Source organism: Astatotilapia calliptera, chromosome 11, assembly GCF_964374335.1.
Source record: "Astatotilapia calliptera chromosome 11, fAstCal68.1, whole genome shotgun sequence".
Classification (NCBI taxonomy): domain Eukaryota; kingdom Metazoa; phylum Chordata; class Actinopteri; order Cichliformes; family Cichlidae; genus Astatotilapia; species Astatotilapia calliptera.
The window spans coordinates 8,836,880-8,861,432 of record NC_137432.1 but is presented as its reverse complement, the minus strand read 5'-3'; the positions used below and the strand labels follow the sequence as shown (position 1 = coordinate 8,861,432).

General features: G+C 41.9%; 1 protein-coding gene across 1 annotated transcript in view; it reads right to left on the bottom strand.

The window, feature by feature from the left end:
• Window positions 1–19,826, bottom strand: part of znf1035 (zinc finger protein 1035) — a 30,105-nt gene extending 10,279 nt beyond the window's left edge. Inside the window, exons 1-3 of the mRNA XM_026183595.2 lie at window positions 19,266–19,826; window positions 6,020–6,073; window positions 75–132 (exon numbers count right to left, since the gene is read on the bottom strand). The gene's annotated coding sequence lies outside the window, so the exon portion shown is untranslated. The remainder of the gene's footprint in view (window positions 1–74; window positions 133–6,019; window positions 6,074–19,265) is intronic.
• Window positions 19,827–24,553: the final 4,727 nt, after the last annotated feature.

Below are 24,553 nucleotides of genomic sequence, written 5' to 3'. Positions count from 1 at the left end.
AAGAATGAATAAATACAAATTAAAACCAAAACCATCCACAGAAAAATTTAAAAAAAAAATAAAAAAAATCTCACCTTATTTTAAACATCTATGGACTGTCCAGAGAAATGTGAATTACATCTGATTGGAAACCTGTGTAAAAATTAAAATGAATATTTTTATTGCTCTGAACATTTTACAAGCTACAGAAAACATCACAAAAAACACATCACACCTCTTTCACACTGCTGTTGTTAGTATAAATTAAAGTTTCAATGATCAAATTGGTATTGCCACCACTCTACAGTCAAAAATTATATGAAAAAATATTTTATAACTGTTTTCTCTGCAACTACAATCTCTTATTTTGGAAGTATTCACATCCGCTATGGCACTCCAAATAATATCTGAGAAAGGCCTGTGTCTACAACTTGATGAGTCCGCATTTACAAGGCTAATGAAACTGACACCATGGAAGCCACCAAGTTGAGAACCTCTTCAGTAGGCTTTCTGGCCATACCTAATATCTAAGTCAGTTGATTCTTGGTCAGGGGGGTGCCCAAATCCCAGTATTGTAATGGAGCTTCAGGTGTCATAATAGATGACCAAATAGGCAGCACTTACAGCAGAGGTGGCCAACTCCAGGCCTTGAGGGCCGGTGTCCTGCAGGTTTTAGATATCACCCTGGGTCAACACCCCTGAATCACATAATTAGTTTGTTACCAAGCCTCTGAAGAACTTCAGGACATGTTGAGGAGGTCATTTAGCCATTTGAATCAGCTGTGTTGGATCATCTAAAACCTACAGGACACTGGCCCTTGAGGCCTGGAGTTGCCCACCCCTGCCTTACAGACTTTTATGGTAGAGCAGCTAGATCTGAGCAACTATGAGACCCATACGGCATTTTAAAGAAAAAAGTCTTTGGTTTAATAAGAAATAAAACTCCACTCTTTGCACAGAACTCCAAACAATATGTTTGGCACAGTAGCAGGCACAGATCATCGACCTACTAATTTGATTCCAGCTTCGCTGTTGCTGCTGGAGAAGTGGGCGGCTGCCCGAGCTGTCATTGCCCTGTTGCTGCACCTGTGGCTGGGGGTGCCGACGGTCCAGGCCGATTCCCTCTCTCAGTCACGCGGGGTGGGCTTAGGTTTGGCCAGGTGGCTCCCTGGCCTCAGTCGGCCAATCGGGGTATGTGGCATGGCCTGCGGTGCCAATGACTTGCTGAGCAGCAGCCAAAACTGAAGAATTGGGATGCAAACCAGGAACAGAGAACATCTGCCTTCAAATTATAACTGATGCTTTACTGAAAGCAAAAGGTCCAACTTTTACAGTTTCTGTTTCAGGTTTGTGTTCCACTGTCCATAATTTCACCACTTCTCACAGTTCTATATACTTCTCTCTAATCAATTTCACATCAATCTCCTCCAATTCATCTTGTCTGGTTCTGGGGAACAGCTGGTTTATTCTCCTGCCTTCTATCTCTCTGATGTACCACATTCTTCATTGCACCTTTCTGCAGCCCTGATAGTTAGCTAACCTCCTTTCGTGCTACCTTGACTTTGGCCTCTAGTCTCCTAGGGTACTGCTCGTGTGGCTTTTCAACTTGTAGCCAAGCATCTCACTGATCACTGCTGCCGTAGTGTTAGCTGGTTAGTCTCGGTAATGATACCGTACTTTGGTACCATAGGTACTGTCCAATAGTGCTGCATTCACATCATCTAGTAGATCTTCTGAGGGTAATTCACATAATCTTTCAGTCCAGCTTTGTCCACCCACTGGTAGGACTTCTGGATGTCAGCCACTTCCTCTATCTGCTGGTAGCACGTACCGTGCAGGGGCCTATCCTTCCACGATGGTTCCTCCTCTTAGTCTTGAGCATGCGGTGGGTTGGGGGCATCTTCCTGATGTATTCGTGGGCGTTTGTTGTCTAACACTGGACTGTGGTACTGACACTCACCAGTCCCCGGCCTCCTTCCTTACGCTTAGCATACAGCCTAAGGGTGCTGGACTTTGTGTGAAACCCTCCAGCTTGATGTCAGTGGCTTCTATTTCCTCCTTTGGCCATCTTATTATTCCAGCAATGTAACTGATCACAGGCAGGGTGTATGCGTTAGCCCGGATCTGTTCTTACCATTCAGCTTACTCCTCAGGACTTGCCTGACCCTCTGCAGGTACTTCGTGGTTGCAGCTTTGCTAGCGGCCTCTTCGTGGTTTCATTTGCCTGTGGGATCCCAAGGTACTGACCTCAATAAATTATGACCAACTTGTAAAAGAAGTCACAGAAGCACTAAATCGATGGTCAAATCTGCCTATATAGGTAGATAGATATACTAGATATACTAAAAAATGACAAAGTTTTTTTTATATTATTTCCAAACACCTCTGCTGCCAACTCTATTCTCTGACAGTTTAAACAAACTATTTAACCAATTTATTTGAAGTAATAGGAGGGCAAGGCTCTGTCTAAAGCTACTTTACTTGACCTATGAAATAGGACGACTCCAACTCCCAACTCCCCAGTCTCAGATGGTATTACATGACTGCCCAACTAACATCAGCTTCCACCGTTAACAAAAATAGAGGTGGTATGCGTTGGGAATATAAAAGGGAAAGGCTTTCTCTCTATGCATTATAACTTATTGACGCTTTCGTCCTCAGACTCAGCAGCGGATAAGTTAGATGCATGGAGAAGGGATATCCAAGAAAACAAATGTTTTTAAACATTGTTTTGTTTTGTTTAAAAACACAAAAACAAACAATAAAAACATGCTTTAAACTTGTGCAATTTAAAGCACTCATACGTACAGTATAACACCCGTCAGGCTCTATCATATGTCCAATCACATTCCAGACATTTGTACCAAACGTTTAGTTGAAGAAGGAACTTTTTTCCTGCTCTTGCTCTTGACGAAGGCCAGATGGTGACGAAGGCCTCTCCTCCCTGCTTAGCCTCATGTCCTTGTCTAGTCTCGTGTTTTTTGTATTACTTTTCCCTGGAACACTCTCACAGTCTGTTCTCTAAAACCTAAAAGAGGAATTATGGGTTTGATCAACTGGTCCCTGAATGCAATTGACACCCTTTTCTTAACAAGAAGTCTGGGCTCAGGTGAGCCTGAGTGCAGAAGATATCGACCTATTAAGAACCATGATAACAGGGTTCTTGCTGATCGGAGCTGGCTTGGCCCTGACTTATCGAAGAATTAAGAAAGCGGAACCAGCTGTTCAAACCCCCACAAGGCTGCCCGCTGGGATTGAAACGATGGGACGACGCATGAGTTTCTCAAAATGGGCTCATTGAGTGCAGCACGGATAAGATCTTGGAGAAGCTCGCGGCTCTCCAACGGGAGATTGAGAGACCAGTGTCAGACTGTTAGAAGAGCTTTGAAAATCATATGAGTTGTTCGCACTAAAGTAAAAACCACCATCACTTCATGCGGATACCCCTTCGGCGCCAGCTGCGGTCTCAAGGCTGAAGCTGAACAAAAACACCCTGATAATGACTGTGTTTAGACTGTTCTTCCCATTCTATTCAAGGCCACCTGGGTTGGCTGGAAGACTGTTTACTTAGCCTGGCAGGGCGAAGGACACTGTCTCAGCTGAACTCTGGACACATACACACACGCACACAGACATTTATACACATGCAGATGTACACTCATCCCCCCTCCCCCTCCAAACACCTTCGACGCTTATTCCCTTCCGATGCTGACGGTGGATCGAGGACCAGCACATAGGCTCCAGGCCCAGATGTACTGTCTACATTGGCCGTCTCTCACCCTTTACCCACCCCTGTTGCTTGTCATGTGGTTCTTTGGTGTATTAAGAGTTTTTTCATGTGCTATGTGTAGAGGTGTTTTTTTTCTGTTCTCAAACGGATCTCCCTATTGGAGCTCAGTCTGGGGGGAGTTATTTTTTTCTCCTTATCTTTCCTCATGTGGTGCATTTTCCATTGTTATACCTCTCTGACCTATCTTCCTCATGTGATGTTTTTGTGTAATGTGTGTATGGTCGGAGGGTAAGATTACGCCGCCATTGCGTGCAATAGGTCAGCAGCCTTAACATGAAATTTCCCACTTGTGGGACTAATAAAGGTATATCTTATCTTATCTTATCTCTTCACCATTGTCTATCGCAGGGGTCAGCAACCTTTAAGACCCAAAGAGCCATTTGGAGCCGGTTTCCACGCAAAAGAAAACACTGGGAGCCGCAAATACTTTTTGACATCTAAAATGAAGATAACACTGTATATATTGTTTTTTACCTTTATGCTTTGTGTGAACTAAAGTGTGTTGCTTATGAAATCCATGAAGTGCTACAGAGAAAATTACATTTTATTCATGTAATTAACACATTTTGAACTCTTAAAGAAATATAACAAAAGGAAAGACACCCAGCACCTGAGCGGCACCCGCAATCGTGGCTCGCCGTTTAACGTCTGTGCTCTCTCTGCTGTTGTTGGTATATGTTGGGCTGTGAGCTGAAAAGCTACAGCCGGCTGTGTGCGTACAGCAACCGTGTGTGAAAAGTGGTCAATAAAGAGATGCTGAAAAGCATGTTCATGCAAACATCGTCGGGTCTGCCGTGGTATGTTTACAACGGGACTTCTGCTCCTGAATCTCTGCACACAGCGTCTGCAAATCGGGGCTGTACGAAGTCACTTTCATCTTCACGCAGGACTGTAAGCTGTCATCTGTGAGGCGTGAGCGGTGTTTGTTTTTAACATAGTTCACGGAGGAGAACAGCTGCCGACATAATGTGGATCCGAAGATCCATAACTGGCCTACCTGGGGTTGAAAGTCTCTATAAATGCACGGCGTTTCAGCGGGTACACCGGCTTCCGCGAGTGTGACGCTTATTTTGGGCGATGAAAAAATAATAAAATATAATTTTATTTTTATATTTCAATGTCACAATAATCTTCCAATTTAGAAGTACATAATAAAAAAAACCTAACATAAATAAAATACACTTTAGCTAAATACTTCAAATTTATTTTCCCAAACCACGTGGACTATAAGGACTAAAGAGCCGCAGGTTGCCGACCCCTGGTCTATGGGAATGTTCTGAAGTTCATGAATTGTAGAAAGATGTTGCCAAGTGTTTGTCTGAAATGTTTAATGTAAAAATCCCCTTAATGGTTAAACTCTGGGTACTTGGTAACAACTAAAAAAAAGCTGACTAAATTACTGGACTATGGACTACTTCAAGCCAGAAGTAGCCTGGCTACTGACTACTTCAGCCCATGTTGGAGGAGTATGGATGCACACTCCATGGGACTCTAGAAGTAGGAAACTGCAGAATCTGTAGGCCTGGAAAGACGAACATACATTGCCAAGGGCAAACGACGGGACTTTGTGAATATCCATTTTTTAAATAATAGTTTGACTACTATTGTTCCAGATAAACACATCCAGACCCTTTTCAGTGCTGCTGCTATTTGTAGATTGCTCTATGGAAATCTTGTTCTGTCCCTATCCCTGTGTGAATGGTGGACAACTTCCCAGTGCACATCCCACTGAATGTTGAAAAAAAATATGACTGGCTGGACTCCTCAACTCATGTGCTGCTTATTAGCTTGGAATATGATGAGTCTTCAATTGTAAACTGCTGGGTCACAGCCAGTAACCATCTATTGTCATCTGTCTTGATGATACATCCAAAACTCAGGTCAGTTTAAAACAGAAGTTCTTTTCTTTGGGAAAATGTTGGATCTTTGTTAATAACGCAGGGGCAAGTGGCCAGAATGGACCTTCAACTGAGCAAACAATAGGGGATCTGTGCTGGAAGAGATCCAGAGGTGCACACGATTATCTTGTAAGCAAATACTTAAAATTCAAAAACATCACATACGGTTTTTGATTTTTTTATTGGGCTAGTTTGTGGAACGTATTCCACTTGAGCTAATTTAGGTTACCTGATGTACTTCGGTTTTGTTTACTTACCTATACACCAGTCCTGAACTCAAGACATAGATGTGCCATTTTAAAACAAAAAGAAAGAACACACTCAAAAGCTTAACACTAAAATTCTTCTTTACCTGGTGGTAAAATGTCTGCTGCCATCCAAATCTTCAAGATGTTTTTTCAGTTTTCTGTAAAAGAACAAAAATAAATAAAATATGTTAACATCATTATTATTATTGTCATCATCATCACTTTGAGTACTAACAGTAGCTTTGGCACCGTGTACAAATTAGATCATGCAACAGAAGAACTGAAGAAACAAAGAAGAACAGACCAAAATTCCTTCACAACAATTTAAGAGACTGACGAAGTGGTATAGAAAACTTGAGTGTACTTAGTTTTTCCTCCCACACATTGTTACTGCATTTTTAGTTTAGTTTTTGTTGGATAAGTAGCTGTGATCTAGCCATTGCTCTCAGCGTGAGCACTTCCCTCTCACTCAGTCACAGCAGTGACTGCCAGGGTTCAGTGCTCCTCACTGGGGACATGGCTGCTTTCTGTCTTTACTTATGAGTGTGGCACTTGACAAATTATGTTGTGCTTATAAGAATCAGGATCTTTAAAAAGCAACGGCTTTATTTAAACACAAAAATCTAATCACACACTGGTGACGGCAAGCTACATTGTAGCCACAGCTGCCGGACACTGGCGCCACCGGGCCCTCTGACCACCACCAGTAGACAAACATGGGGTTAGTATCTTGCCCAAGGATATTTAGCATGCAGCTAGGAGGTAGCCTGGGATCGAACCACCGACCTTCTGAATAGTGGCTGACCTGCTCTGCCTACCCCACAATGCAAAGACTTTTCAATTACAATGTAGGCCCATCCCAATGAACCGCTTACTTTTTCATAGTTTTCACTCAAATCGGAACTGTATTTTTCAGTATAAGAACATCATATTTAGTAAGATGTGACACTAACCATTGAAACCATCACCTTATCAGGACAGTATTCACTGATCAAAATCAGATGAGCAGCTTTAGACCCATGCCATGCTTCTGTTTTTGTTTGTTTTTTTTAAATATAGGAATTATGGTTCAATACCCTCCCAACCCCCCCAAAAGGGGAAATAATAACAGAATTAGATTTATTTACATCACTGTATCTTCTATCTAATTTGCAAGGCCAAAGCACTGTAAGCTTTAACAGAGCAGCATGTTCTTGCAAACCAAGCCAGCTGTGACAGTCCATGCAAGTCAATGCTTGTCAAGCTGGCAATAGTGCTGGTTTGTGCAGTTCCAGTTTACCCTACAGCTACAGGATTTTACCCTTTACTTCTACTTAAGGAAGCAGTATTTTAATGTCAAGTCAATAATACATATTATTTCCCTTGTTAATTTTTGTGCTTTTCCTTAGAAGTAATTTTTAAATTGGCGTTTTATTTTACTAGTTTATACTATTGGCTTATTATTCTGGAAGAGCCATGTGTCAGAAAGATCATGGTAAAACCTTGAGGCCTCGGAGATGTGAGTCATGGGCAGCAAATGAATCTTTTCAAGTGGCACAGATCTGGATTGCAAAATGAAACTCCAAAAATATTGTATTGGTAAAGATACATTGTTTCCATGTCCAGGAGACCACGTTCAGTTGGCCTTCATGAAGTTTGCTGCTTTGCTTCATTGCTTCAAGCTACAAGCTACCTCAACCACACGCCGTTTTAACATGTGTGTAACACAAGCCAAAAATAAATGTAGGTTCCCATTAACAAAACACCTGAAGAAAAAAGGATCGTGCTACCCTTCTTACTCATTTCAAACATAAATCACTTGGCTTTGTAAAGATCATCTTTTGTGCTGATTATAATTTAGCACTTCTTTTCTAGTCTACCACTGCTAAGGTATAGTGCTTACTGGGTCAGTTTAAAACTCCAAAACCAATACACCTTCTTGTCTGCTGTACAAGATGCGGTTGGCATTTAAAGGGTTAACAAGTAGCAACCATTTTGTGTCCAAGACTTGCTACAAAATGGCACCCTCTTTCCTTCTGCTTGTCTATTACACAAACGCCTTTTGCTTGTGAAGGCACACAGGGAGCAGTTCCAAAGGGGACAAAGGAAAAAAATTCTGGAATAGGAGCAGGCAAAATCGCTAAAAGGCTGAAAAGAAGCCCATGGATCAGTCTGACACTGAGATGAGGTTGCTTTACTCAACTGCACATAAAATCCCAGACATCCAACTGTTTCAATCTGTACTCTTAATGTCAGACTTTGCTCCATGCTACTCCAAAGGTCCTCTGCTAAACTGTAAACTGATCCCACCTGACTCTGTAGAAATGCCACACTCACACTGCAGCTCTTGCCTGTCAGTACACTTGTATCTCCAAGGTCATAGGCTTAAATCCTGAGATTCATTGTAAAACGCTTCCTTGGATAACAGCTAAATGACTTCTCTGCTGGCTGCACTAACAAAAAAACCCTCTTTCCATACTTTACCTCTAAAAAGGAGACATTCAGACTGTTTTAGTGTTCGTTTGTGGTGCTGTGGGAAGTGGGAAGTACCACGGGACCTTGGGAGGAAAGTCTTAGTCCTATTTGTTATCTCACTGCTACACATCTGACCAAATGCTGTGTAAAATTGGTATTGTTGTTGTGAGGCTCAGCACTTAATTAGATTTTAGCTTCAAATATGATTTTGATTCTCAGTAATAAGGAAACAAGAACACTGGGGTGAAGCAAGCACTGTTTTACATTCATCAAGCACACCTCCTTTACAGCTATGTACTTTCAGGCCTCTATAAAAGTCCAAACAGACTCACCACGTGTTTCAACTTTAGTCAACAAGTTCTGTCTAGAAAAAATTAAAATCAATATGTTGTTCAGTGACCTTTTGAAAGGCTATTTAATGCTTGCTTGCTGCTGCTCTAATCTGTCAGGAATCTATCACCTGTGCCAGACTAAGGTGTCATCTTACTTAAACTAAAGCCCCTTTTGCCCCATTAGTACCTACTCTGATTGTTCAACAACTACAACAAAGGTGGACACTGAGGCAAGAATACACCTGCTGCTCAGTCTGTGGCTTTGTTCAGACTTCCCTCGTTGCCAGGATTCAAAATTGGTGGGGGGTTTTTTCTTCCCCCCCAATCTTTACCAGTCGTCATCCCAAGTCTTTCTTTACAACTCTAGATTCTATAATTTCCTCTTATATTTGGAAGGGTAAACGACCTCGAGTAGCTAAGGTGCAACTACAGAAACCTAAGATTGAAGAGGATCTGGCACTCTCCAACTTCCGCTTATACTATTAAGTTTATTTTGAAAAGTCTCAACAGGAGCTTGAGCTTTATTGTGAAAGGTTTATGTGGAAGATAAACAAGCGGACACGCGATGGTTTTACCGTCATTGTTGCTAACGACAATGCATAAAAGCAGGCACTTGTCCATCCGTAGTGTGGTTATATTAAATATAAGAGAAAGAGAGAACTTTAAGAAATGAATATAGCCACTACAGTGACCATCAAAACGATGAAAAAAATATTGCCGTAAACAGTTTATTTTGTGACACCATGAAACAAACGATAGCGTAAAATGAAACGATAGATGTTTTTATATCGTCATCCGATATATCGTTATATCGAACAGCCCTAACCCTTGCTGTAACAGATGCAGGTCCATCCATCCATCTTCATCCGCTTTATCCGGGGCCGGGTCGCGGGGGCAGCAGCCTAAGCAAAGAGGCCCAGACCTCCCTCTCCCCAGCCACCTCCTCCAGCTTATCCGGGGGAATACCAAGGCGTTCCCAGGCCAGCCGAGAGATATAATCTCTCCAGCGTGTCCTGGGTCTGCCCCGGGGCCTCCTCCCGGTGGGACATGCCTGGAACACCTCACCCAGGAGGCGCACAGGGGGCATCCTTGTCAGATGCCCGAACCACCTCAGCTGGCTCCTTTCGATGTGGAGCAGCAGCTGCTCTACTCTGAGCCCCTCCCGGATGGCCAAACTTCTCACCCTATCTCTAAGGGAGAGGCCAGCCACCCTTCGGAGGAAGCTCATTTCTGCCGCTTGTATCCGCGATCTCGTTCTTTCGGTCACTACCCACAGCTCGTGGCCATAGGTGAGGGTAGGGACGTAGATCGACCAGTAAATTGAGAGCTTCGCTTTTACACTCAGCTCCCTCTTCACCACGACGGACCGGTGCAGCGTCAGATGCAGGTCTGATAATGCTAATCTAACCCACATGTTTTGGACCTGCCCTGCCCTGGCAAATTTTTGGGAGGAGATTTTCTGCACTTTGCACAAGGCTTGAAACTAGCTCTCAACCCCCTAACTTGCTCTCTTTGGTACAACAAGAGAGGATGATAAGTATATTTCCAGAGCAAAGCGTAGGGTGCCGTCTTTTGGTTCCCTCCTGGCTAGGCGTGCCATTTTGATGAAGTGGAAGGCTGCTGCCCCGCCCTCCCATGTTCAGTGGCTTGCTGATCTCTTCCCTCTTCTTTTTTTTTCTGTGTAAACTGTATCCACAATTACTCAATAAAAATATTTTGAATTAAAAAAAAAATAAAAAAATAAAAAATGGGTGGTTTTGATTTCAGTAAACGAGAGACTCTCATGACGCCACTGACCAGGCAATCAGTGGCACGTAGTCTGACGACGTCACATTTTAGTACCTGCTCAGATCACTTGGGATCCCGGCTGAGAAGGTACTACAAAGAGTACCTGGTACCAGGTACTATGACCTAATGGAAAACCCTGAATACCGTGATGAATCATGCTGAGTTGTTCCAAGTAGGTACTAATGAAAAAGGGCTTAATAGCTTGATTCTACTACTACCACCTACCCGGGTCGGCTCAGTACAGTTCGTCACGGTTTTCCCTTAGATGGTAGTACATGGTTCCAGACTCCATTTTTAGAACCTACTTGGTTGGTGTTCCAAGCATTCCGAGTCCGGAATTGTGACATCAACAAACTGCACAAAAAAAACAACACTGCAATCGCAGAGTGTGACAAAAAGTGATACCCCGAAGCAGCAGGTACACCACGCCTCAACATCCTACTTTGTTGTGGTGTTCGTGTTGCATTCAAATGATGTCCCAGGACTTTTGGCCATGTTGCTACAATGACCCCACGCACCTTAGGTGGTACTCCACTGTATTGGAAAAAGAGTCAAGCAGAGTCGAACTGCGTCAAGTTGTGTCGAGCCAATCCAAGTAGGTACGAATTGAAAAGGGCTATTACTTTCGCCACACTGGTTGCTGAATGTGCTAGTTGAGAGTTCACCACAGTCCTTCGTGTCACCATTAAAGCTTGAGGCTAGACTAAATCTCCTCACAAAAACCCCCTCTGAATCAGCTGCAGAAGTTTCTTAAAAGTTTTTTTCCCCAGAAACTCTGAAAAGCTGAGAATCTCTTAGCTGCTCTAATGATATCTAGGCAGCAAAGATTGAATTGCTTGCTTACAAATTCTCCACAACAGGAAGGGCATCTGGCGTAAAAGATTTTTCCAGAAAACATAATCTTTTTAGAATTGGAACATCTCCCTCTGGATAATCTGTGGAGCTCTGAAGTTCCTCAGTGATATCATTAAAATGGCGGTAAACAAACTAACAACGCAATCGTCTTCAATTCTGCTTTCCCAGCCTCAGCACCGGTACGATGTTACAAAACCTGAGAGATGAATAAATGGCTAAAAACAACAACAAAGCATGCCTTGCGTCAGTACTGTGACATCACTTGCCATGGGTATAATGAGCCCCTTAGAATCTCCATTGATCTCCCTGTGGCTACTTGAGCAGTTTTCTAAGTCACTTACTACCTAGACCTCATTTTGATCCCATCTGCAAGAACAAACATCTTGTGGTAGTGACTGCACCCTGGCAGGGGTCATTTGTTACCCTTGCTTACTGAAGCGAGGCCACAGATAAAGTGAGCAATTTCTTAACTGGGTGACAGTTCTAGCCTTCAATAAAATTTATGATTCACCCCAATGACCCCCACAATTTAAACTAACTTAATTTTCTTTACACCACTTTAGCATCTGACTACAATAAGAAAGTGCAAGGAGAAAGTACTATGCAAGCTTTACAGGAGCAGCATATTCCGGTACACAGAGCCCCTATAGACCATGCAAGACACTGTTTACCAAGCTGGCAACTGTGGTGGTCTGTGTGGTGCCATTTTAGCCTAATAATCCTAGTATGTAATCCCATCACCTTTAAAAAAATAAAAAAAATAAAACTATATCCCAAGATTCATTAGTTGCTTTATGTGTTTTTGTCAAAAGCAAGCAAAACGCCTGCAACAGAATCAACATTTATGCGTGTTGCCCTGAGACCTTTAGTGGAAGAACTTCGAAGTGTTTGTTTCCACTGTTTCATATATTACTGCCTTTTTCTTTTTGAGAAGCTATATGCTCAGTGCCATTTGTCTTTTTGTCAAAAGACCAATGAGGATATCATTGTTTCTACCGCACTGTCTAAACTGTCCCCAACCCCCGGGCCACGGACCAGTCGTTTGGTACCGGGCCGCGAGAGATGAGGCTTGGGTGTGAAATTAATGGTTTCAGGGTTTTTATCGTTAACTCAGTTTCCCTGGGTATTTTCACATGTGTTATGAATAAATCTTGCTTTTTTTTGTACCGGTACTGGTTTTATTTTTTTGTATTTATCCGTAACACCTTAAAGGCCGGTCCATGGCACAAAAAAAGTTGTGGTTTAGCCCACATTTACAGTCTTAGTCTGATTGAGCTAAAACAAATATCAGCAAAAGAACAAAGGATGGTTAGCATTATCAACAAATGAATCCTACTTGCTACTAATCTCACAGATCAGCCACTGTGAAGATTTCTTTCTGTAGCAATAATTAGAAATGGTTGTTAACAACCAGTAAAGTTGGCTTTGTAAAGATCATCTTTTGTGCTGATCATAATTTAGCCCTTCTTTTCCAGTATACCATTACTGAGGTATTGTGCTTACTAGGTCAGTCCAAATGCTGCAAAGCCAATACACCTTCTTGTCTGCTATGCAAGATGTGATAGGCATTTAATGGGTTAACAAGAAGCAACCATTTTGTGTGCAAGACTTGCAACAAAATGGCACCCTCTTCTCTTCTCCTGGCCTATTACACAAACTCCCTTAGGCTGCAAGGGCACACAAGAACGAGTGCCCATGCGGACAAAAACAAGCAGCAACAACAACAACAACAACAACAACAACAAAAAAAAAAAAAAAAAAAAAAAACTACTACAGAGCAGATAAAATGTTCAAATGGCTGAACAGGAGCTCCTGCATCAGTCTGACACTTTGTGACTAGACAGACTGAGCTGCTTTACTACATGACTGAGTAAAGTAGACCTGCCATCGAGGGGAGCAGCAATGAAACGCTCCACTGATAAGGAACTGGTTAGATACATGTTTCTCAAGTGAGATTCAATCCATGTATTCTTGTTAGAAAAATGCTAAAGCTTGACACCTGACCATTTTATTCCCCAATTTCAGGATTTTCACTATAAGAAAGAAAGAAAGAAAGTGTGTACTTTATTGTACTTTATTGAGCCCCGTGGGGAAATTGCTCTCTGCATTTAACCCATTCACTCAGTGAAGCAGTGGGCAGCCATTGGGCGCCCGGGGAGCAGTGTGTAGGGACGGTACCTTGCTCAGGGGTACCTCAGGGTAGCTGTTAAGGGGAATCGAACCCCCGACCTTCCGATCATGGGGCAACCACTCTACCTACTGAGCTATCCCTGCCCCTATAAACCGTTTACTCTCCTGCAGACTTTCTGGGAAGTCTTTAATAATGTCTCTGATTGTGGAAAAAGCACTAAACAGATCTTGTCTGAAAACTTCACACTCATTGCAGCTCTTGCCTGTCAGTGTACTTGTGGCTCCAAGGTCATGGGCCTAAATCCCAAAACTGGATGTAAAATGCCAATTTGGACAAAGAAACCCCACCCCTCATTTCAGTTTCTTTATCCAAGAGTGTTTCAGTGGAGCTGTGGCAGTTAATACACACGAGAAGTACAGGAAGTACCAAGGGAACTGAGGAGGGAGCTTTCAAGCATGATTTTGACTTGCAGTGAATCTTAAACTTCCTGTTTTTGAAAAGTTTGTTTTTGCATTTTAACAAATCCAGTCCTCTCCTCTAGCACCATGCACTTTCACCCCTCTCTAATAACCTACTGGAACAGGAGCAGAAGGAAACAAAATAGAAAGCAAAGCAACTGGATAACATTTTGCAAAAAGTCTCAGCTTTTGTATAATCTTTGATTTTCTGAGAACCCTATAATGACATATCATTGTAATGATGGTAAAGCCTAAGACTCGTACATATTTCAACCCAACATGGCAGCTATTTGTCCCTATCTTTGGTGCACAAAGTGCAGGGAAGAATATAAAAGCCTTTGGCATTCAACTGGAAAACTTTCTCTGTCATGCTATTGCTTGGTGACGACATCGTCTTTGACTGCCCAAGAGACAACTATCATCATGCAAAACCACACTTAAGCCCTTTTCCATTAGTACCTACTCAGATCAACTCAGCATAGTACCTGCTACTTTTTTTAGTACTTTATTGGCCGGGATTCCAAGCGATCCAAACAGGTACTAAAATATGCTGTTGTCAGACTGCATGCCACCGATTGGCTGTCCAGTAGCGTCACTGGATGAGTCATGAGAGTGTCTCGTCCCGAAAATCAAAACCGCCATTTTTGAAACTCGGCAACGTAGGAAATGGCAACAAAAAACCAACGCCATGTTTCCCTGGGTGTGAAAAGCTACAGACCGAGCAGCGGGTATATCTCAGTTTCGATGTCCACCGTTGTTGTAGCATTTGTGCCGCATATTATTAGCATTGCAGGACCCGCAGACACGTCATTGTGACGACAAGCACGCAATCAAGGTACTACTGGATTGTAATGGAAAACCAGTCGATCCAAGTTGAGTTGAGTCTATCTGTAACGAGTCAACCCGAGTAGGTACTTTTCCCACTAGTATCTACTTTGGTCAGCTCTGAATTGCTTGACTCAGTTTTTAGGGTTATCCATTACGTGGTCTTAACAGGTACAAGTTCCTGTTTTAGTACCTACTCGGCCAGGGCCAAGCAATCTGAGGTGATCCCACAATATGCTGTCAACAGACTGTAGGTTAGTCAGTGGCGTCACCCAATCAATCAATCAATCAGTCATGACTAGTGGTGCAACAGATCACGGTTGATCCGAAATCCGAACCGATCCCACTCCACGGTTCGGTACGCACGTGATCCGAAGATTCGAAAAAGAAAAGTATGTGTATGGTGCGCGTGGTCAGTCTGTCAAGCGGTAGTTATGGCCAGTGCTAGTGGTCCAAGTGGCGGAGCAGAGGAGCTTGCGGCATTTAAGCAGGCTTTTGTTGCCCAATCCGACCGGGCTAAAGCTATTACAAAAGCTACTGGGGTGTTTAGCTGCAGATGGGAGGCCGTATTCCGTTGTGCAAAACAGGGGGTTTAAACTGTGATGAACGTGCTTGAGCCACGCTATGATATCTCGTTGCGCGTCCACTTCAGTGTGACAAGATCATTCCAAGCATGTATGAGCAGGAAAAGTTTAAGGGTATGGCTGAACTGTCCCAGGCATCTTCTGTTGCTCTAACTACAAACGGGTGGACCTCCAGGGCAACGGAAAGCCACGTGACCGTGACAGCTCGTTATATCACAGCGGAGTGGTAGATACAAAGCCCTGTACTGCCCTTTAGATTACATTAGATTTGATGAAACTTTATTTATCCCTCGGATGGGTTCCTCCGGGAAATTCAGTTTCCAGTAGCACAGCACTGACAGAAGTTGCAGAATGTGAGCAGAAATATACCATATATAAATACAGAGAATACAAAAGGGATAAATAGAATAAATAGGAATAAGAATACAAGGGAACGGCACATTTCAAGTATTGTGAGTCTATTACACAGCTGGATATTAACAAAAACTAAGGCACTACAGCTTACTTGTTCCCCCCTCCTTTGTTCCCGTTTCCCCTTCCTCTCCCCTCCAGCGAGGAGTTAACAGTTTTATGGCGTGTGGGACGAAGGACTTCTTAAGTCTGCTGGTCCTTGACTTTGGGAGAAGCAACCCGTCACTGAACAGACTCCTCTGGTTGTTTATGGCCATGTGCAGAGGATGCAGAGGATGCCCAGCATGGTCCATAATGTCCATATTACACTTTATCTCCAAAAGTTGATTCTGTTCATCTGGACGTAGTGTTTTGTGGGAGAAACGTTTTGTCACTCATCCAAGTAACTTCTTCAGTCTCAGCTGACTGCAGGTTTCCCCAATCTTATAAACAGTACATTTGCATTATGACTGAAACCAGCCTTTTCAAACCTATTGCACTTTAATTTGTTTTTATATAAGTCCGTGGAATGAGTCTTCAGTTGAATGTTTTTTAATAGGCAAAAAATACTTGAGTAAATGGGGAGTTGAATTTTTGCCTTTTTTTTCCTATTTTTGCTGATCCAAAAATTTATCCGATCCGTGACTTAAAACCGTGATCCGATCTGAACTGTGAGATTTTTGATCCGTTGCACCACTAGTCATGACAGAAACAAAAAGCCATATATCGAGAAGCAGGTGTACCATTGCCTCAGCATCCTCCGCATACAAATGACATGACAGGACTTTTTGGCTGCATTGCTATATGTACCCCTCGCATATTAGATAGAACTCAATTGTAACCGAAACAGAGTCGAGTCAAGTAGCTACTAGTGGAAAAAGGCCATTATAGTCCGAATCTGTGATCAATACAAAACAAATGCGGGATTCTGGAAATGTCAATGAAACAACAAAAGGAAAACAGGACGGTGCCACCAATGAATAAATATTACTTACATCTAAACCCACAGAAGAACTGTTGTGAAGCCCATCTTAACAAGGTGCCTTTTTCAGTCTTCCACCACTCGGGTACTGTGCACACTCCCTCAATGCAATTGCAAACCAACACACAAAATAGGACAGAGGCACATATGAATTCCATATCCACATCTACCACCTTCATTCTCCAACTCCTGCAACTGGACTACCCAAAACAATTCTACACTGGTGTGCTTACTAACTACTAGCTGAATTGATTCAAATGCTGATTTGATTTTTAACAAAGCTTAAAGTAAATTCTGTTATAATTTAGTGCAGCAGTAACAAACAAGATCGAATGATCAGCACATTTTAAATGTGTCAAAACATCCAACTGTGGTGAGTTACAAAAAACTCTGACCAATGATAGCTGTCAATAAATTAGACCCAACTTATATAAAACTTCACATGCTTGCAGAGCTTTGTTTTATTTCAACAAAACTCACCAAGGACAAGGATTAAGGCTCAAGCTAACACAAGTGGCAGATAACAAACTGAGGAGTGTTGGGGGGTGTTAGAGGACTCTTGTCTTAAGTAAAAATTTACAACTATATAGCACCCTAGCCATGTCTAGGCTGCTGTGTCACAGTGAAAATTAAACCTTCAAGCACAAGTATGAAACAAAAACAAAACCAGTATGACCAATTAGTGCTCTTTGCACTCATGAACTGTTACAAAACAAAACAAAAACTGAACTTAACAAAACACCAGTTAAAAACAAAGACCTTCTGCTGATAAATTGAGAATGTTCCACCTGCCATGACGGTGTAAAAGATGTAGAACATGTCTGAGGTCAAATTATTAAAGTACACTCCAGAAGAGTAAATCTAAGGATGAGTGTATTTTTGCAATTTTACAGTTACATTGAGCCTGTATGTAAATATTTTATGGAGCAGGATCTCTACACTAGGCAGTCCCCACCAGTTCCTTTGGGGCAAAGGATCTGGTTTGACTTGAGGCAAAATAAGTCCCAACTGGCCTTCAAACTGCCTTGGTGACAAATGGTTAAGTGATATAGGACTCTTGATTTCACAAGATGTTACAAAATAGCTAATAGAACTTCATAAGGTATCATGTCACTTTCCACAACAACCTAAAATACAAATAACAATACTACAACTAATAATAATAATAATAATAATAATATTAATAGTAGTAAATGCTAGCACCTAAGCAGATTCTCCCTCCCAAATCTTTAAAGTTGCTTCAGGCCAAATAGCTTGGCTTCAGGTGTTTCATTATGGATACTGTTTCAAGAGGTAAATCTGGTATTTATTAACTAACATGGTGTTGACCTGTTATCCACAAAAAACAACAACAAAAACAAAAGCTTTTTAGTCAAATAGCAAATTATTTGTGTAGCTCAGTGTCATAAAAACCAAAATGTGATCTTTAAACAAATGCTAAAATACCTTACTCATTAAACAGTTCTGTCACCTTTTGAGCAAATAATACACTATTTTTGATGACAACGAAACTAGCCATGAGAAAGGCAATATGTATATGAATAAAATTAGAGCAGTTTACAAGAAAACATGTATACGGAACAAGTATGATAAACTGATATTATATGAAATCCAGGTATTTCCAGGTGTTTCCCTTTCACTATTTTTGCTATTAGTCTAAACCTTAAGCTTTCTAGGATGATTAAAAAAATGTTGTTAACTATCACATTCAACTCGTTTTTTGAGGTAAAATTTAAGAGTAAGAGTTGTTGTTTTTTTTAAAGAAAACTTTAAAAGTGCACTTATTTGATTATTATTGTAAAATCTGATACAAACCACAAAGTAACTTCTTTTTTTTTTTAAATGAAATTACTAGCAATATCAATTTTATTGTGCATTTGTTGTTGGAGGGTCACAGAGAACACCAACACTGTGACCACATTAATAACAAACAGAAAGCTGAGCTAATATGGGGCAGAACTATTGTGTTAAATAGTGTAAATAAATAGCAGGTCTGCCCACTATACCTCATTATAACAGTGGGTTAAACCACACACCTGTCTTACCGTTCCAACAGCAACCTGAGCTCTAATGAACCACTGGCAGGTAAAGCAATATATAGATGTGTTTTACCACATGGGTTTATTATGCATATTACTAATGACCCTTTAGATTAACGAGCCCACACTTAAGAGTACAAAAACAGCTCCAGTGTACAGGCTATTTTCTGTTAAATTGGGTTAGACAGATTAGCGCTTTACATCATTTATTGTGTGACCATCTGAAATCGTTGTGCTCCTCTTGCCCTGATGTTAGACACTGATTTTTTTTTAGCGAGCCTGGACGCAAGAGTGCAGACCAAAACAAAGCGCTGTGATGCATTCGGGTCAACAAAACCACGAATAGGGCAGCGGTGCGGCTCTCGACTCCAGCCACGTGTCTGTTAATTTTACATTGACGATAGCCGATGTTCTGACAGTAGCTACCTTAGTGCCTAGCACCGTGCTAGCTAGCATTGGCACCCAACAGCTAATGGCTACGCTGCGGCTGGTCTTTAGCACGACCCCCTTACCAGATCAAAGCTCCGCGCTGGTCTTGCGTGCATCACAGCCACTCTTCCCCTGTGGTTTATCAGCTAGATGTCCCGTCTTGTAATAACCACTCAACAGGCTCCCATTGAAGCATCGGCTTTGTTTGCCAGTGTAAAGAGAAAGCGGCAGTCCTCCTTGTCGATGTCTTCCGTCTTCCTGTGCAATACCGTCAGGATAATCTTTCTATTTTCCTTTCAGTGAGCTAATGGAGGTTGTTCAGTCAAAGACACTAAAGCGTTTTATTTTAAGTCCGGTGCAACACAGCTCGCTTTGTCGATGATAGCAGTGCTAGATCCGCCTCCATTATCTGAATTTGCGCAATTACGGACAGTGTGCCCGAAATTCTGCGCATGTTACACAATATCTGCTAACAACCAATGACAATGTGCGAGGAATCCAATTGAGCCCGCCCCTTCATGTTCTATGGCTCTCAGAGTCTGGCTGGGCGGTAGGAGGATCTCTTCCGGGCGACCACGCTGCGGTTCTCTGCGTGCTGCTGCAGCTGCTGCTCCTGCGCTCCCTACGTGCTGTAACAAACACCCTGTACCTCTTGCGCTGACGGTGACTGCGCCCATTAATGAAGTCCTCAGTGGGGCTTTCCTGCTCCCCTGTGCAGTTTCAGTACTCTGCTGATGTTGCACGAGCATCACCAAACTTATCTGGGCACTCAGACCTATGTGCCTACTTGTCTGCTGTGCAGGATGTGGTTGGTATTTAAAGGGTTAACAAGTCGCATACAACCATTTTGTGTGCAAGACTTGCACACAAAATGGCGCCACCTCTTCTTCTGCTGGTGAGCCAGACAAAAAAGAAAAAAAAAACCCTTTGGCTGAGAAGGCACATGAGAACCAGTTCCCATAGGAGGGAAAAAATGTTCAAAAGACTGAACAGGAGCTCGTGGATCAGTCTGATAACAGTGTGACCAGACATTGGGCTATTTTACTGGTGCTCTCATGCTCCTAACATATGAACCTTTTAAGGAATAGGCAGTTAATTGGATAATTAACCATAAGTCATTCGATGAAATTAAATGTGTACTACAAAAGTTTTGCAAATTAATGTTCAACTGTTTCTGACCAGATTTTACACCCCCAAGCAGCAAGAAAAGGCTCCACTGATATGGAATTCGTTAGATCACTGTTTGTCATGTGGGATTCAATCTAGAAATATCAGAAAGTGGAGATCTGACCATTTTAGTCTTTTTCCCTAATGTCAAGGTTTGCCCCATAGATATTTATCTTCTCCTGCATGACTTTCTGGGGATTATGTTATGTAATTTCCTACTATTCTGGAAAACTAAACTGATCCTGTCTGAAATGGTAGAAAAACCATACTTAATAAAAGTCTTCCCAGTCAGTATACCTGTGGCTCTTGGGTCATCGGCTCAAATCCCAAGACTGTCCATAAAAAGCCAATCTGGATAAAGAAACCCCACCACCCACCTCCATTTCTCTGGCCTGGAGGGGTTTTGTGACGCTGTGCTTGTTCATGTGGATGGAAAGTGGTGGGAATACCATGGGAAATGAGGAGAGATACCTCAGTTATATCTGCCGTCTCATATTTCCACATATCTGAGCAAATGCTGTCTAAAATGGGCATGGATTTTAATTTTCAAATATGATTTTGGCTTTCAGTAATTATGTAAACAAGAAAATGGTGATAAAATGTTATTTTAAAAAAATATATATTTTAGTAAATCAAGCACACCCATTAAGAGTTCTGTTCTTTCACCCCACTCTAAAACCCCCAAATCAATCTCTGTTCAGTTCAGCTTAAGATTTCTCAAAGTGAACCTGTAAAAGGACCATAATGCTTGTCCCTAAGGGTCTCTCAGCTGGTCCCTTTCAACAGTGCCCAACTGAGGTGTACATTTGCTGTTTGCTTTGGCTCTCCTTTGCTCTCCCAGAGGCTACTGTGCAGTTCTTCCAAGCAACATGAGTCAGTTATTGTCTAGGCCTTTCTTTATCCCCATCTGCCAGCACACACATTGTGTGGTAGAAGCTCCAGGAGGGCAGAGGCCAATGTTTGTTGTGACTTTACAGAAACACCAACTAGTTTGGGCCAAACTTCCTACTGGATAACCCTGTGTCACCCACTTCCTAAAAATATTTTTTTTCACCACTTTAATGTTTTTCATTTGAATTGTATTAAACGTTTCTGGATATACCCTATAAAAGTCAAATTTTTTAAGTTTAACCTAGTAAACAATGTTTGCAAAGTCAATGAATAATTATGTTAATAATACAAGATCAGGACAGTGACCAAAATAGTTGAGATTATGGTTTTTCCCATAAATTAGCAGTCCTAAGTTATTGCATTGTCAGTTTTGGAAAATGACACAACTTGGAAAGGCATACCCCTATGTGTCTGCAACGCTGGGTGGGGTGATGGGGGGATCTAATGTTTACTGATAATCTGTCAAGCAGATTGGTTCCTTAAGTTGAGAACTTAAAAATAAACTAACAAGCATTTTCTAAAGATGTGATTGTGACTGATAAGTTTGTTGCAGAAGTGATCAGACGAGGGTCAGTGACTGGCTGCCATAAGAATAAGTGCAATTTGGAACAAGCCAGACAAAGCACTGGAACATGGAGCCATATTAGCACGGTGGTAGCAATTGGTATTGCAACATAATTGGCATGCACTTGCCCAGATGATTTTTCCCCCCACTTTCCTACAACAACAACAACAACAAAAAAAGTCCAGCCCTTAAATGATAAATACATCATAGATACTTTTTGTGGTATTAAATCCTTGTCATACAGTTTTATTAGTAACTTCCACCCATCGATCCATTTTCTTTACCAGTGGGAGTCTATTTCCCATCTGTCAATGGGTGAAAATCATGTCTGGTCAAATCCCTAGAGTGTATATGAAGAAAAGGGACAACCCCCAAGAAGTGAAGCAAAATGGGTACTGAAATTTTGTGCTGGTGACATCAGTTGCATAAATGCCAACTCTTAAACCCCAAGTCATTTATGTACACTTTGGCGGAAAATCCTAAAAAGTGCAAAACACCTATTGAGGTTTTCCAGACATGTGATCACCAACCACATGGCTTGTCCACTATTTTGACAGTAATGATGCAGTCTAGGATTAAATAAATAAGGACCCAGTCATACAGGCCTAGACTGTATGACAATGGTTAATTAGCTCGACATTCCTCAAAGTCATACAACGCCACTGACTATGTTTCCCGAGTGCACACTCCGTAAGATTGGACACATGTTGGCCTTTCAGCTTAACAATTACTTACTAATAAGTAAAGCTCGGTGTGAGGCACCAGTTTAAAATACATGGTGTGCATTAAGGACAGGGACTGTCAAGAACTTTAGCTAATAGACGTCAGCTCGGTCCATGTATTTCCCTTGATTATTTTTTAAACAGCTTTGACAGTGGTGGAGTAGTTGGCATCGTCCCACGGAAGCAAGGTTTTGGGTCAAATCTCCTGCTCGATTGGAACCGTGCTGTATTAAGTTTGCCACTTGTCCCTGTGCCTGTGTAGTTGCTCCAACTTCCTCTTGCAGTCCAAAGACATGCATATTCGGCTAATTAGTGATTTAAAGTTGGTTGTATAAGAGATTAAGTGAACAGAATAAAGTGCTTTAGAGTATATACCCAAATGTGGTTGCTAGTGTAGAGAACTTTGGTCAGAAAGACCAGAAAAACAAGCAGCTCTTTGAAATGTTGCCTCAAAGCAAGAAGGTATGGGTTTGAATTCACTGCCCAGATGGGGTGTCTGTTTGTGTGTATTCTCTTCTCCGGATTCCTCCCATAGTCCAAAGACATGAATTTTAGATTTACTGGTGATTCTAAATTGGCCATAGATGTGAATGTGAGAGTGGATGTTGTCTGTCTTTCTATTTCAGCCTTGACTGTCCAGGCCCTACTTCCAGCCCCGTGACACACGATAGGCTTCAACACACAAGTCGTTAAGAAAATGCATGGATGGTAATTCTACTATGTAGTCAGCTATATATGTCAGTCTTTTCCATGTCTCTTGACAGTGGTTATTGAATTTAAAGGAAATATTTGCCAGAAACATAGCAATCTAATAGAAATTTAACCAGCTCCTTCTTAGATGAAGTCTTATCAGTTACAGCAAGCACATAAGAGACAATGGGTTCAGTCGTCTATATGGGCTTAGTTGTGGGTACAGTGATGTACTAGCCAATAGGCATACCCGAACAAATCCAATTGGGCTACCACACTGTTGATCTGATAAGACTGTGAAAAACTGCAGTCTTTAATGTTCTTCTCTGTTTGTCCATTGTTGGTTGGTGTTGAGGGTGCTGACCCTACCCTTGCTGGATATAGTGTTATTAGCCTTCAATGACCACACATTTCACCCTCCCTTCAGACTGGTCCTGAGGGATATGTCCAGGACTGAATTTCTTTCTTCCTACTCCTGTGTGGGTGGAAGGCGAGTGAGAGACTGCATAACATTTGCAGGATTAAAAACTTCCTATTGTATTAAAGTTTGAGAATGGTATAGGAGATAGATATGTTTTACACCCTAGTCGGGCCAATATGTACAGTGAAGGACCATTGCTGCTGTGAACGCAGCATGTGTTTAAAAAGTGACTGACCATACATACTTGATATCAGGACTGTATGGGTTGGATAGGGACGTCAGACAGCAGTGACGCCATCTACACAGCCTGTGCAGATGGTGCAAAAGCCAAAGCCTAAATGGTACATTTCTTGACACTGACCAGCACAATGCTTTCTTGTACTATTGCCTGAGAAGTTAAATGTGGTAAATGCAATAAAAAGCAAACACAAACTGCAACTAACCACTAAGGATAAGTGCTCTTCACTACTGTTACTGTCTATGGAAGAGGAATACATTTAGAATCAGAATATCAATGACATAGTAGCTCATTCATTTTATGATCAAAGTGTTTGCTAGAAGTTACTGGCAGTCCGTAGCATGAAATTGGCCAAGTGGCAGTGAAACTGTAACTTTGATGCAAAGTTAAATTCTTCAATTGTCACTACCACTTGGAAAGTAAATAGTGAGTGTTGACAAATCACTGGAAATTACAGGCAATCTGCTTGTGAACAAAGCATTCACAAGTGTTTTTTTTGGTACAACACCCATTTTGTGACCATTTTCACCTGTTGCCAGCCACTAACCTCCAACAACCAATTGGCAACTGGTTGGGGATGACATCTTTCCCTTGTGACCAGAGATTTCCACGGGGTCTCTGTCCAATCTCTAGACCTGTGTGACCAAGGCTGCTACTGTACCCGTCTTTTGCTGACA